The sequence below is a fragment of the Varanus komodoensis genome, unplaced genomic scaffold (genome assembly GCF_004798865.1).
Source record: "Varanus komodoensis strain SLA01 unplaced genomic scaffold, ASM479886v1 scaffold1, whole genome shotgun sequence".
In the NCBI taxonomy this organism is placed as follows: Eukaryota; Metazoa; Chordata; class Lepidosauria; order Squamata; family Varanidae; genus Varanus; species Varanus komodoensis.
Window position 1 is genome coordinate 89,306,352 of NW_025335268.1, and position 16,211 is coordinate 89,322,562.

Consider the following 16,211-nt stretch of genomic DNA (forward strand, 5'->3'; position numbering starts at 1 on the left):
TGCATATTTTTAAAAACCTGCATGACCACTTATTTATTTTTGAACAAAATTTGTCCAATGTATGGATTTTAACGCCATCTTTTCCAGTTCCACATACTTTTGTGTGTGATTTCCCCTCATAAATGCACATTTGTAGCCACCTTTTTAGCCAAGAACTGTAATACAAACTTCTGAGAAATGCACATCCCAAAGGAACTGCACAGTTCCCAGAAAGAGAAAGTCTGGTATTCAGTTTTAAATTGGGACAAGTACCTCCTGTATTCCTATTACAGCTATATCACAGCACCATGTTGTGGTTGGTTAAGTGTGTATAAAAACTGAGAAATATTTAATGTGGGGGACACTGTGCAAAAGACATTTTTCTTTCTACAGTGAGAATGGAAGATGCCTCAGCAAAGTAACAGATGAAACCCACCATAGCCCCTTAATTAGAATGTATCAAATACAAATAGGCATAAGCAAGAATGAAAGAATAAACAGCACCACGGTTGCTTTCTTCCTTTATCTTCCCATACTCCCAGTCTAAATTTAATAGGGTCATTGCACGAAGTACATAATCCAAGTCTAGCTTGGACATGCATACTGAAGTTTTAAAGAACCAGACTGAAAGTGACAGGATGGCTTCCAGTGCCTGAAGTCCTTCTCATCCGTTCAAAATTCCCATGCTCAGAAGAGTTACTCCTTGCCTTCCTTCACATCCTTCGACTCCCTCCACCAAAAAACTCTGACACAGCATCTCCCAGTTCCTACCCTCAACTTAGAGAATCCCTCTTCCCTTCCCTGCAGTTCACAAAAGTAGCAATGATGCTGAGGACAAACCTTTCCCTCCATTATGTGGCAGGAGCCCAGGCAGGAAATGCCATTACCCATAATAAATCACATCATCTCACACTACTGGCCTCTTAAATTTTAGACTAAGTTCCCCAGGATAGAGACCAGCTTCGTTTGTTATATTCCTACATAAAGTGTCATGTGTATAGGTGATCCCCACCCTCGTCTCATTTCCATCTGGGTCACTGCTTGCAGAAATGTCAGGGACATTGTGCTCTCCACGGCCAGGCTGTAGCACTTGGAAAGTTTCGGCTCTATTTCTAAGTCAGAGTCACAAAGCCATTTAAGGGACACTCAATTGTCACTAAATTAAATGGGAATAAGATGTCTGAATCCCTCCGGCACTCTGCAAATGCCAATCAAGGCATTTTCTTTTCCTTCTTGTGCAAAATGAAGATTGGCATTTTTGGCTGCAACAATAACTGAGCCGTCTCCTGATCAAGGCAGAAAGGAAGATCTGAGTGAGATTTATAGGCTGACTTTTAGCTAGCTTTACTTTTTCATTTTCCATTTGCTCTTTCCCCCACTGCTGACACCCTCTCTACTTCCAGTCCGCACTACTGCCTAAAGAGACAGTGCAGACAAGTAAGGAGTCAGTGACAGCTGCTGTTTTTTCCTTACTCTGTTGCTTGCTGGTACCTTCTCTTTGGACCAAACGGGGAGTGGAGGTGAACCAGTGACAACAGCAAGAGGAACAAGAGCAAGGCCTTGGAGCTCTGGAGAGTAGGAGTGGACCAGGGCCCTTTCTAGGGCTCCCCGTTTTAATAGTAGTGGGTCCTACTGGTGCCATGGGATGAACCGGAGTGCGACAGTCCTATTGGATACTGTCCTTGCTTCTAGAGTATAAACCTACCCCAGTAGTTTCAAGGGCTGACATACACACTACTTTAATGTGTATTTTTGTTAACCATATGATTCAGTAAGCATACTCTAGCTCTTAGAACTGCACTCAGGCACAAAATAAACATGGAATGTTCTCCATTTCCTTCATCTCAGCTGTCAGTGACAGAATGTGGGTTCTTTTTCTTGCTTTTCTTGCTTTTATGCTCCAATATATATTTGGACTGTCAAGGAGGCCTGTCCCTTTAGGCAGAGCTGGCAGTGCCGCTTCACAGAGATATTCCTAAGCGAAGAAGGTCTGAGCAGCAGCGATTGGACATCACTTCAAACAGTGCAACCTTCTACACCCGTGCTTCTTTCTGTCATATATTTCCTCTTTGGCCTCCTCTGTTAAAATTATTGTTTGCATCTGTCACTGTCATTGAGCTAGCCCTGTCATTAATGCTCTGCCCAGACTTCCTGTCTCTTTGTACAACAACTTCATAGTAGAGCTACTGCCACCAAAATGATCCTGCTTTGCAATTCAAAGAGCAACTAGAGGCTTTTTCTCAGGCAGAATATCTGCAGAAATTTCAAGGGGTCTGTAGGGATCCTATGAAATTTTAAAAAGAGTATTGGTAAGGTTTCCTTGGTCTAAGCCTGCATTTAATTTATCTGACATAATGGCTAAGCTACTTACAATAAAACAGTGCCTGAGCAGTGGACAGCAAAACCACAATAAGCTCAAAACAGTAAAACCTCATTCAATAAGTTTTATTTCCAGAAACAAAAGCTGAGGAATGCTTGAGCAAAGATAGATGTCTTTGGGAGGCACATAAAGCACCTAGCAGGTGATGCCTCTCCTATGACAGCAGCGAGGATGTTCCAAAGCACATGCGCTATGTCAGAAAAAGCTCCCTTCGGGGCTTCTCTCAAGTCCTGCTTAGCTAAGGGTTTGACAAGTGGGCAGTAATTAGGCTTGGGCTAAAATAGGGAGGGCAGGGCTTGTGTATTTAAAGCCCCCACTATCTTTTCCTCACTCATTGAAATATCACTTGAGATAAAGTGTCTTTGATTCTGGTTAAGTTTGGCCTTTGCTGCTTTTTATTATATAAGCTTTTTTATTTGATTGGCTCTTTTATTTATTTATTTAGGAAGCTTCTATGCCGCCCCATTCGCCGAAGCCTCAGGGCAGCTCACAACAATAAGGAAATAATCATATTATAAAAACAATATAATCTTGATTGGCAGGAGCTCCTCTCATACAGGGGAGGGGACCGGGGTGGTATCTAATGCCCCAGAAGGCCTTCTGTGTTTCCTGTTGTTGATGTCTGTACGTAGGGTCTTCATGCTCGGTGAGAGATCTTGAAAAATGCAAAGTGTGAGACTGCTCACAATGAGTTTATATGCATACACCCACCCACCCACCCACCCAGGGAGAGAAAGAGAATGAGAGAGTCACAAGTGAAATATGGCATCAAGGCCAGCAAGGTGGGTATGTCTGGCCATCTGTCAAGGACCCCAGTAGGGTCCCATTGAAGACACTCCTTTACTGTTGACAACCAGCTTGTTCATTTCCCTCCTTCCCTGGCCAGCCCAGTGGAGATGTTAAGAAGGGAGAGTAGAAGCCAGTGCCTACTTGCTCACAGGCTTTTGTCCTGCAAGAAACTGATAGCCATTATAAGGAGGAGGAAAAGCAACAGCAGCTGGGGACAATGGAGGAGGGAAGGTGGACTCCATGAGGCAGGGGCCCCACTGAGTGTGGGGACGGCACTGTAGGGAATGGGAGGGAAGCCAAAGTAGTGTCCTCGCTGTATTCTATGTGCCCAGAAGACAGTGTAAGAGAGAAACAGTTACAAGGCAGAATATTCCCTTTGCTGGATATCACATTTCTTAGAAAGCTTTCCCATTTTCCTTGTGTCCTTACTTACAAAGGTGCAAAGATGTGTGCGCACACACAGATGCACATGTGCGACATCTCCCAGCATGCCCCAGCCAGCGTAACTGGAAGTTGTAAACCTATTTTCTGTGTAAACATGCATAGGATTGTGTCTCAGGTGATGGTATATATGGCTGCTTTTAGACAGTACATTTATACTGCTCTGCTCGATGCAAACCTAATTTTTGACTGTTCAAGGCATGTGCATTTATCCTTAGTGTTATTAATTATTCATCTCTATAGAATGGATTAAAAAAAAAATCAGTACATGAACGTTTTGAAATGCCAAAAATGAAAGAAGCACTTCGTGTTATGCACACGACCTGGAGGAATGGCTGCATAAAACTAACACCACTTCCTTTCCTTTGCATCTTGGTGGGGGGTGTGCGTGCCCCTTGTGGAACACAGCAGGAACTAGTAGGGTTGCAGGAGCAAGGTATTTCCTCTCTTAATTCAATCTCTCTCTCCCTTCAACTTGTGAAGGGGTAGCATTAGTGGCACTGATAGGCAGGGATAATTTCCCCTCGCTATTGAAGGAGAAAGTCCTTTCCAGCTGAGAAACCCACAGGAACTCACCCATTGCCCGCTCTTCTTTTCTGGAGGTGAGCTGTTGCAAGTTATCCTAAATGTCCTTGGGTAGGCAAAGTAGTGTGACCCTTCATTGAAAGTAAAACCAGTTCGATTGTCCTAGCAATGGTCTGTGTGCCTCCTGCTTGAGAATCTTGGGTTTGAAGAATCCCATAGCTATGCCTATCCCTAAAAGCAATGATATTGAATACTAGCTCTGGGAGATGAGGTGTAATATCTGGAACTAAAACCAGCTGGCCACTGTGTATCCACAGCATTCCAAGATTGGAAAGATAGCACAATTTACTCTACCTTGTAGGCAAATGGGAGCACTCACAATTGCAGCAAGTCTAAATGGGTGATCCATGTGCTGGAATTTTCCATCTCTCTTTAAGATCACTGTTCAAATTACTGGGTGGGAGGGAGGAGGGGCTGTATTCCTAATTTTGGTAATATTTACCTTAGCTACTGTTTTTTGTTTTGCCTGAGAGCTACAATGGCATGATTTGGCTAAAATGGGAGTAAGTCGGGTGTAAGGCTTCTGCATTTCATGAAGCCTCTCCATTAGCTTTGCTCCATACTTTGAATGTTGCTAAGGGCACGATAGAACCCTTGTACAGTACTCAGCTTTCAAGGCATTGTACTGGTATTTCTGGTGGTGTTTCTGCTTTGTTTATGAATACTTGAATGCTACATAGTTTTAGACCCTCTTCTCTTGTTTGTTTTTGTACAGGGCATGTTATGATACATACAGAATTTACCCCTTTCATATAGATCGTCAGCTGATGCCGAACATTCTAATTACTCTGCCACAAGTGGATGCAGATTAGTCATTTAGAAGTATCTCCAATCTAGATCGCACAGAAACCCCCCTGGGCTCCCTTGTCATGTTAAATGTCCTTTTCCAATTGAGTATACAAAATAAAATTTACAGCACAAGTTAGTTTATAGAGAAAGAAAGCCTCTGGGCACATGGTAAAATTGTCCCTTTATATAGCTGAATGCTCCACATAGCACTTTGGCTTCCACATATTTATGTGAGTAAGAGAATTCATGTATCAAAGCACATTTCTGAAAAGAAAAACATAATTGGAACAAGGTGGCCAAGATTAATTTGTGTTATCAGATGTGGTTACCAAAGCAGTAAATCATTGTTGGACACAAGCACTTATCCATATTTCCATATTAATACACAGAGCTCACCAGCCCTATACATAATCATCATAGCACTGGAAGGTGAAAATAAACCTGGAGGCCCTCTAGTCCAACCCTGTGTATTTAGAATGGAATGTTTCAGTCTGGAGAATTAGAATAATTTAGCCCTTATCATTTAGATTGACTGTCAGTCTAATAAAGTCCACTGTGATTGCATATTATGGCCATTGTAAGACTTAGACTTCGAATATCAGATTCTGTCCCTTAGTGATGGCCTTTTTAAAAACTTTGCATCAGAGGAACTGTGGGAGACATGCTTAGCTATGGCTTACTTTTATTGCTGGGAATGTACTTTAGAAATTCTACACCAGCTTTCTCTTTATACAAGTTTAGGATTTAGCAAGAAGGATGGTTGCCAAGACATGACAACAGCTCTCTGAGATGGTTCACCTTGAAAAGGGGTTGGGGATGTGGACAAAAGGCAGGCCAATCCCATTAATTCCCCAAAGAGTGGGGAATGAAGGGAAGAAACTGACCAGATGAAATTGACTCCAGTCACCATTTACTTGGTAGCCATTACTGGTTTTGTTGCAGTAACCTCACCTGGAAGCATTCCAGAGCAATGCCTAATGACATCACGCCATTCTGATGGGGCCTTCTGGGGGTGGATCACTCCCTATCTCTTGCTATACTTCCTTATCTGGAATGGATCAGGATGAGACTTGTGCTGGCTGAAATAAGGTATTTAGGCCACATTTTTGGGACTGTCATGCTGTGTTGTGCACAGGTGCCCCACTTTGCTCTTTGCTGTTTGACTTGATCCTATCAGGATCTCGAGAATATCCTCCCAGCAGTATCCCTCAAAGGCAACTGCTTTGGAAACAAGTTAATCTAATACCTTTTGCTCATACTTCTGGAATGAGTCATTCTGAACCGGGGAGATTCAATGTGGACATATTTCAACAGAATGCAAAGTGGCACCTGAAATTATTTTGCGGTGCATTCCCTGGAGGAAGTATAGCAGAATGAGTAAATTCTTAACTTCTGCAATTCTTTCTTCCTTTCTAGTAGGTGCTGGTCCCTTTTATGATTTATTTATAAATCCTCATAAGGAATATTTTCATGTTACATCAGAATTAACTGGAAAGTTGTCAGCCAAGTATATTTATGGGTAATAACAAAACATATCTCAGTCACGCTTACACTGATAAGAGATTAGCATGACTTTCTAGGTAAAAATATATATTTACCAATGTCATAGCATTATTTTTACAATAGGATTTTGCTGCAAAATTAGCATAGCAACTCCATATATGAGGGCTGCATCTAGAGCCCGGCTGTCTCACAGTGTCCAAGACCAGAGGGAAAGGCAGTTTGCCCCTTTCTCTTCTCAATGAATGCAATGGGAGTGAAGCTATTTATTCCAATTCCAAACGATATATGGAGAGCCCTGATCCCATTGAGAGCTATGGCTCCAGTGGTTCTAAGACTGTTCTTGAGATGCTACTAAAAGGTTCTTTTCATGGACTACCACTGGCAGAAATACTCCTAGTGACACTGTCACAACCACTAAGCATTTTGAAGGTCTGTTGGTGACCTCTGATGTTGCCCCAGCAACAAAACTGGTGAGGAGCGCTTTCCTTCAGCTTCGGCTGATCCATCAGCTGAGTCCCTACCTGGAGAACGACTGCCTGGCGACAGTGACACACGCTCTGGTGACTTCCCGACTTGACTTCTGTAATGCGCTATATATGGGGCTGCCCTTGAAGACAGTCTGGATACTTCAATTGGTTCAAAATAGAGCTGCCAGGCTGCTGACGGGGACTGGGTGTTATGTTCACATGACTCCAATTCTCCGTCAGCTTCACTGGCTCGCTATTGAAGTCCGGGCCCAATTCAAGGTGTTGGTTATGACCTATAAAGCCTTTAACTGCTTGGGTCCTGGTTACCTGAAGGAGCATTTATGTCCATATATGCCCGCCCGCCCCTTGAGATCAGCGGGCGAGGCCCTTCTCCGGGAACACTCCGTGAAGGATATTAGGAGGGTAAGTATTTGGAGGAGGGCTTTCTCTGCGGTGGCACCCAATCTATGGAATGCGCTCCCCAGAGAGGTCCGCCTGGCGCCGTCGTTATTTGTTTTTCGGCGCCAGGCAAAGACCTTTTTATTTAAGTGTTATTTTAATTGTTAATATTATTTATTTATTTTATTCTTTGGCCAGGTCGACTCAAATTATATTGTTTTTATATTGTGATTATTTATTTATTGTGAGCCGCCCTGAGGCTTCAGGGAATGGGGCAGCATAGAAGCTTACTAAATAAACAAATAAAACTCTTGTCTCTCAGCAGAGGGGCATTTTATCTCCTCCTCACCTCTCTACATGCTGAAGCATCTAATTGCAAAGCTGATTAGGTGAAGGAGTTAATTCTAAGTCTGTAAAGTGGTATTTCTTCATGTTTGGGGGATAAGACAAATGTACATTTTCAGGCTTGAGTCCATGAGAGCAGTGTCCTGTTGAAACAACAACAAAAGCTCACAATCAAAAGCAAGGCAAACAATTCCTGAGGTAAAATCAGAGGGCAGATTCCAATGGGGCACTTGCAACCCCATGGATTGTTTTGCACTAGCAGCTTCCGCCACTTGTGCAATGTTAATTTGGCACTTCTGGCACAACCCAAAACAAGCAGGAATGTTCATTTCTTGAAGCAGGCGTGTCAGTAAAGTTCACACATGGGAGCGTCCTCTGACTTGTTCCCTTCCAGGAGTGAGCATTTCAGATCGTTTCAGGGTTTCATGTAGAAAGCACTTCATCTCCCTGGCATGAACGGTGAGTCCTGCTTGCACAGTGCAATTGGCAGGATGCACTCCTTGTGTAAGGAAATCAGCAAAGCAGAAAGCAATTGGCAACCAAGTAAGGGAGAACTCTAAATTTACAGCAGTCTCTCCTCATGTATGAGGGCTAAGGGGAATGCACTCTGGATTCTGCCCAATGAACCTAAATTAAATTGAGATTCCTGATTTTCTTATTCCTGGCATGCCGGGCTGCAAGGCTGAGTCAATTAACTGGTTATATTTAACTAAAAAGTGCCACTAATGAATCAGGAATCCAATTTTTAACTGCAATTATTTTTAAAACAAAAACTAATGAAAAATAAGTGGTAGGTACTATAGTGAAAAAATCATTTCTTCAAATGTTCATTTTTAAAGGGCATATTTGCTAATATATGCATTTCTGAACATGAACATAAGCTTGGGAATATGCTAGCATTTCCTAAAACTTTGCTTGTACCTGGTGGTGGGGTGAATGTGACAATTTGTACTCTGAAGCAAATGATTTCCCTCCTTTGAGCAGGATGTTTAAGACAAAAACATAATGGGGGCTTTATCATTTCATGAAAGAAGCATAAGGTCATGAAGTTTCAGAAAGGGCTCCTGATGACACTGCAAGAAGAAGTTTCAATGTAGAGGAAAATAATTCATTGGAATGCACCCTTGCTAAATACTGTCCATTAATACATGTTGTGGTTTGCTAAGTACTTGATTGCCCTTCCTTTAGTTCAGTCCTAGGTTGGCAGCAAAAACAAGTGTACTGAGTTCCTGAAGAGCTGCTACACATATCTTGCATTTGGTTCTCTGAGTCAAGAATTATGAAGTCCTAATGTGTGTACAATTCATTTAGTATCATTTTGCATGCTCACCATCTGAACCTTGTATGCAGTGGAAAAACAGACACCCAATCACATTTCCCCATATCTGTATTTATTTCATTCCATTTCTATGCCACCCCATAACTCGAAGGTCTGTAAATACCAGCCTGATCACTGTAGTCTCCATCTGAAGCCCTCCTTCTCCCCACAATGAAGTGAAGGGGGAGTTTGCAAGGAGAGGTTTTTTTTGAGCATAATGCCCACACTTTGGAACTTGATTCCATTGGAGATACGATTGGTGTCTGCCCTTCTGGCTTTTAGGTGCCAACTAAAGACACATCTGTTCCCCAGGTGAATTTGTTTTAATTGATGTTCTAATCTTGTTTTATGCTAATATGCTGCTGCCAATCTGTTTTAATGCTAGATCTTGATATGACTAATTTTAATGGTTTTTGTTTCATTTCTGGGTTATGTACATATATTGTTTTTCTTTTGTGTCGTTTGGTATGACTGAATTTTGACAGTTTTACAATATTATTGTTATTGGCACTGATTGTGTATTGTCATGTGTGCTTTGTATTGTGTTACATGTATGGATTTTAATGATGTGAGCTGCCCAGAGGACCCATGGCTAGTGGGGAGTGTACAAATCAAATAGATGTCCCAGTGCATATGCAATATATTGCAGGTGGTACAACTGTACATTAATGCATGCATGTGCCTGATAGGCTGAAACTTGCCCTCTTGTGTAGGGTAAGGAGAAACGCAAACCGGGAATGTGTGGATGTGCATCATTTTCTTACCACCCACTATGCTCCAGGAACAGGTGGGACATGCACACTGCCCAAGTATGCATACAGGAAGGATCCCTCATTTGCTGACTTGTGATACAGTCTTGGTCTCCCAGAATAATTACCTTTACTGCTGCTGATGAGCAAAGCATTGTCTGCTATTGTTTGTTTCCTTTCCTTCCTCTTTTTGCAGGAGACAGGTAGTCCATTAGGGTGGAGATGAGGTGCCCAGGCAGGCAGGCAGGCAGGCAGGCAGGACTGTGATTTGCAGCTTTAGCTGAAGCCCCTATAGAGTGTAGTTCAGGCTTTATAAAATAAAAACTAATAAGAATCATAACAATATTGTTTTCTGTCTGCAGCCCGCAGCAAGCCCAACGCAACATGGGAATTGACGAATAAAGGCCATCAACGTCTCTTGGCTCTGCCAGCCCATACCTCCCACTACCTGCGTTCTCCTCCTCCTGCTCTAAATTGTTTTGAAAACATTGCATCTCCCATGCCTATTTCATTTCTGCAATGAAGTCATCAAACATGATGACAGGGACTTTCCAAGAGTGAAATCAATCAGTGGCTTTCCCTTTTTGCTTTTTCTGCTCCGAGAGGAAATAGGTGAATAAATTCTAAATGAGGCAAAGGGGTGGCAGAAGCATAATGGACACAAGCAGGCTCTGTATGGCAGAATGCAGAGAAGGGAGAAGGCAAATGAAACCCCCAAAGGCACCATCCTTCTGTGATGCTGGGTAGAGCCCAAGTGGGTCATTTTAAAATAACAGTAGGGTTTACCTTTTCCAAACCACTATGTGCCAGCATGATTCAAGGTCCCTTCATCCAGTTGGGTATTTTCACATAATATTATATAACATCTAAAGTAAAACACATACATTTAAAATATTTCATGCATACAGATAAAATAGGAATATATAACATATATTAAATGCATCTATACAATAAGATGCATTTATATTTATGCATCTTTATGCAAATTCTACATATTTATGGAGAATAAATAAAACCCGTGAAAAAGGCTTTATTCTACAATCTTCCCATCATCTGGCATAAATTAGAAACTTGTAGAGTGCTGAATTTAGAACTCTGATAATCTCAGTAATGTCTGGCAAGGGTTTAAGGAGAAAGTACTTATCAAAGGGACAAGGTAGGTTAGGTGCATGGAAGCAGCCTAAATAGGCATGCAGTTACTGCGATGCCCCAGTGCAGTGTGTTTCCTAATTGCTTGCTTAGACTCGAGGTACGTGAGATCCTGTCTTGGTTTGTTTTAGAGAAAACAGGCAGGGTGGATATCTATGGAACATTGATATAAATAGCCTTCTTAGGTGCATAGTACAATATAAGTTCAGACACGGCGGTTGAGGAAATTAGAACACTCTTCTGGGATTCATGTCTTTGCAAAGGTAACCACTACTAAAGATGACATCCAGATTTGAACTGGAATACCTAATCTGAGACAGTCTGTAGAATTTATTAATACAAGTATTCCTAGCTGCCAATCAACTAAAAGTGCTAATTAATTTCATAGAACTTTCCACATGTTGCATTTTATTATTTTTAAATGTATTTTAACTGTTCTATGGTGTGTTATTTATTGGGAAGATTAAAAATAAAGATTAGAAATATATTAGTATGCAATATCAGTTATGTTTCTCTGACTGCCATATCAGACATATAGCATATAATGGAGTTTAATATTCTCTGTTTTAATTTTTGCTTTTATTTTGATATTATGTAGTTATTTATAATAAATATTTTATCATCTCCAAGACATTTGGAAGTAGTGGGATTGAAGGTGAAGTAACTGGTTGAACAAAGGTAGAAATAGAATACTATGAACCACAACAGAAGAAAACAGATTCTTGAAATGAGCAGAAGCTGCACAACAAAAGCAAAGGGCTGAGAACCACAAGCTGTGAGATCACCTTTCTAAAAACTGATCCTTATGATTCCAGACTTGGCAGAGGCCTGCACAAGTCTGAATCTTTGCTCCTGCTATTTGTGTGAAAGCTCTTCATGTTGTGCGTATCTGTTACTAAAAAGAAAATTCAAGGCATTACCTAATTCTCTTTGTTTTGAGGTGCCAAGCCCTTTATTGATGTCTTTTGAAGCACTGGACTGTGACAAGTACTGCAGGTAATATGTTTGTCCTTACAGTCTTTGACTCAGAATCAATATGTCTGTGCAGACGAGCAAGCTGATACTTCTTGGCTTCAGGGGAAAAAAAGAGTTAATAAAGAACCATTATTTTAATAACACGTTTAGTTGATTGGCAAAACATGTAAATAAAAACTGATACCCCTGAAAGCCCTCCTGAAAATTTGTACTTGATGTAGCCAAAACGCTGTACCACAGGCAAGAAAATTGAACCTTTCTGGAAATAACATTTTTTTCACTATTTTATGTAATAGATTTATTTTTCTTGGAGGTCATAAATAAATCAGATTTACTTTCAAAGGCCCGTTCCAGAAAGCCAGTGCATTGGCAATCAGGCTGTGAGGATGGAGCAGAGTGTGCGTAATGAAGCTCTGATATCACAGTCTATGGCCTTATACAAGTGCCAGGAGAAGCCAAGCCAGGATATCACACTGGTGTTGGTATACCAGCACCAGCTAGCGTCTCTCCAGAGGCAAGATACATTTCTGTATGTCTGTGTTACAGTACACTATTAGTATGAAAGGAGATCTGGAAGGGGAAGTGGCAGGGATGATACACCTAGTTCCACAATATTAGTAGGGCTTTATTCTATTCTTCCACCATGTAGTAAAGAACAAAAGCTGATCGAACTTTAAAACTTCATCTTCTTTCATTACAAAATACAACTTTCTGGTCCTTAAATTATTATATGCTAGAAAGTGATTTGTCAAAATTTGGCAAACTATTATAACTTGGAATGAGAATAGGCACTGATTTCCAGACACCACGGGGCCCTCACAGCCCTTCCTAGTTCTTACCTTGTTCCCAGTAGCCAGAAAAGTACCATAATTGTGAAATGAACCAATTTGGGATATCTTGAAAAGATCTGAAAGTGGTTCTGTATGAACCAGGATGTCTCAAGTCAAGCTCCATTTGTGCATATAGATCAGTATATTGTACTTCCTTCATTTCTATATCGCTCCATGGCTGAAACTCTGGGTGGTGTTCAATAACACACAAAACCAAAATGCAATACAAATATAAAAATAAAGGATGAAAATAAAATTTAAATAACTAAAATATACAGTTAAACTGACCTGTAAAAGGAAATAATAAACGCACCCAGGAAGGGTCATTCCCTCAAGCCCTAGGGAGCTGAGCACATCTTTAAAAGCTGCAGCACAAAGGGCCATCTTAACTTGAGGCTGAAGAAATGGCAAATTTGGTGCTAGGTAGACCTCTGTGGTGATGTTGTTCCACAGATGGGAGGGGGCTACCACAGATAAAGCATGCCTGCTTATTGCCAGCCTTCAAGCATCCCCTGGAGTTGGCACTCAGATAGAGGCCCCGAAGTTGGACATAATGTCTGCCTACACTGCAGCTGGGAGAGGTGCTCTGACAGATCTCTTTCATGTTTCTGTCTTGTCAGTCAACAGAAGAGCTTCTGTAGAGATGTTCAGGCAATATTAAACACCCTTTTTGATTTTGTATTTAATTTCATTGGCCTGAACATCATATACAAATGTGTATCTGCCATCATACGTTAAAAAGGGGGGCATATATAATACCTCTACAACCTTGATTTATTGGGAATTGGGCTGTGGGAGGGAGCCTATTCAATAAGAATATGGGTCAAAGATCATCCATCAGCAGGCATTCCCAGATGGAAGCATCAGGAATGTTTGGCTCGCTGATTATATCCTGACTGGGATACAGGCAAAGGGACGATACACTTGAAGCAAAATCATGTGACACACTGCATGGAAAATGTTGTTGTTTTTAAAGCTCCTTTAAGTGTGGGCCTTTTCAAGGATATGATGGCCATTTTTCCAACTGGGATGATGATGATGATGATGATGATGATGATGATGATGATGATGATGATGATGGAACCCTTTGCAACATAAGTCACTTGGTTAGTGTGTAGATAATGTAGAGTAATGTTGGTCTCTATCTCCTGAAAGCACATATTCTTCATAGGTTCTTGATACTGAATGCTTGCACAATAGTTTCTAGCCAATGTGTGACTGCCCCACACAATTCATGCAGCTCCTTCAGGCCAGAGAATGTAGAGTACTACCTGCTTTCTTAAGTGTTTCGCTTCTTGGGATCTGCATGTAGGCCAGTGTCGCATTAGAACTGTTCTCATTCCAAGTCTTGCTAGTTCTGAGTTAAGAGTTAAGACGCACCCTAAAATTATTCTTCTTGACATATCAGAACAAGAAGAGTAAGAGTTACAGATAAACATGAGAAAAAATCCAAAAAGAGGTAAAAATATGTCACATGGACTAGGGTTCTTTGATGCCTAGAAAACAATCAAGCAGCAGCTCCTCATATCCCAAAGCAGTGTTACTGTTTTTGAGCTACTAGAATAAAATGCTAAATTTGCCCGTCTCACATGTTTGTACAGCCAGTCATGCAGTACAGCGGGTTTTGTACAGACCTGCTGCTTCTCTGTGTGGTGGTATCTTTTCAGTGACATGAGTACCCAAGATGTACACATTCAAAATATAGCCTTCAGGGATCATGTGGAGTTGCATGAGTCAGAACAGATGGAGGTGAGATGCCTTGAAAGGGATGCAAAAAGTTATTAAAGTTTAGTGTTTTTATCTCCTCTTCTCAATGCATCATTTATTACACTGGGAATGTAAACCACCCCAGTTAATACCCAGGATTGTAGAGCAAAGGACCAATTACAAAGCTATGCAACAGTTACTTCTACAGAAGGCTGTAGATGGGCCTGAGTTGTGTTGCCTTCTCTCTCCAGGTGGTTTTGCTGAGTTCTGGTAAAACATCATAGTCCATTATTATTAGGTCTCTCACCTCCTGGCCTTGAATTCACAGAGCAGCAGCATAAAAATTAATTTGGTGGATCTCAGGCTGTACAGTTGCCAGCTACCTCCACTGATTCCCCATCTGCAAGGCAACAAATTTTCATTTTAAGTATTTTCTATTTGATCTGCTCTTTTCTCTCCTAAGAGAATTGAGGTCAGTGAGCTGGTGTTCAGCAGCAGCAACATTGCAACAGCCGTTTTCTAAATGCCCTAGGTGAAATTTGCAAATGTGACGGCAACGTTAGGCTCTGGTTTCTTGAACTGCCTCACATTGATTGATTGATTGATTGATTGATTTGTTTAAAACATTTTTATGCTGCCCCCTTCGCAACAAACCCTCGAGGTGGCTCACAACAGAAACAAAATACATACATACATAAATAATAACAATATAACAATAAAAAATTATTTAAAAACCCCGGTGCATCTCGGCTAAAAATTTAAAATCCTATAAATACAAATAATTTAACAATTAAAATAAGTTTTAAATAAAAAGGTCTTAGCCTGGCACCAAAAAACAAATAACGACGGCACCAGGCGGACCTCTCTGGGGAGGTAGTTTAATGGTAGTTTATCAGCTGGATTGGTCATATTCCTATGCCTATCTTTTGAGTGTCCCTGCACATCTGAAAGTTGTATCAATGTGGGCAGGGTCCCTATTCCCAAGTGGTCTAATTATTTTCCATAGTTTTCATATTTTATCCAATTATTTCCCATAGCTCTCATATTTATGGTTTTTTTCTGGCAACCATAGTAAAACTTGGCCAGAGATGTATGTGAAGGGTGAGTATGTTTCTGGCTGAGAAGTGGAAAGGGAGTTTTTTAAAGGCTAGATTGAAGGTATTAATGTTGACACTTTCTTTTAGGAACATAAATTCCTAAATCTAAGCTGCAGGTTCAACTGTGTTATGTTGTAACTTCTGGAGAAATGGATTTCTGTGGGTGATCCCACACAACCACAGTTCACGCATGGTTACATTGCATCATGCATTTTTGGATGATTATATACCATAGAATCCAGCCTTGCCATGCATCCTGTCAGCTTCCCTGTCCTTTCTCCATTCTTGGCTATGGTGTTCAGCAACAGCATCTGATCGGTCCACTGACATCCTCCCAGGTGTACCTGTATGCGTCCAGTGCTTCAGAGCTGCTCCAGCCCCTACATATAATTTTATTAAATCAAAATAAACAGTTTAACTCTGATTCCCCCCTTCTCCCTCCCTCCAAGCTAAGCTGCAATTAGGTCTGAGAATGCTCAGGAATGCTGCCAGGCCCTTTTTATACAAAGTATGCAACAATTGCAAAGCCTGCAGGTCACATTTGAGGAAGCCAATCTCTGTTTGCACAGGTGGCATATGTGGAAGCCAGCCTTGTGGACTCCCTTGGGTTTGCTTCCTGCCAGATGCCCATGTGAACCATCGGCACATGGTGGATTTAGGGAGAGAGAAAACATGCCAGAATCCAGAGACCTGAGCTAAGGAAATCGGA

General features: G+C 41.3%; 1 long non-coding RNA gene across 2 annotated transcripts; it reads right to left on the bottom strand.

The window, feature by feature from the left end:
- Positions 1–7,614: 7,614 nt before the first annotated feature.
- On the bottom strand, positions 7,615–15,876 carry LOC123033320. 2 transcript variants are annotated; one of them, XR_006416603.1, is made up of 6 exons: positions 15,733–15,876; positions 14,333–14,456; positions 11,814–11,964; positions 10,531–10,610; positions 9,873–10,052; positions 7,615–8,176 (listed from the first exon to the last, which is right to left on the bottom strand). It is a non-coding gene; the product is annotated as an uncharacterized LOC123033320 (long non-coding RNA). The 2 variants fall into 2 exon arrangements; XR_006416602.1 differs by lacking the exon at positions 15,733–15,876 and adding an exon at positions 14,713–15,013.
- Between the last annotated feature and the right edge of the window lie 335 nt (positions 15,877–16,211).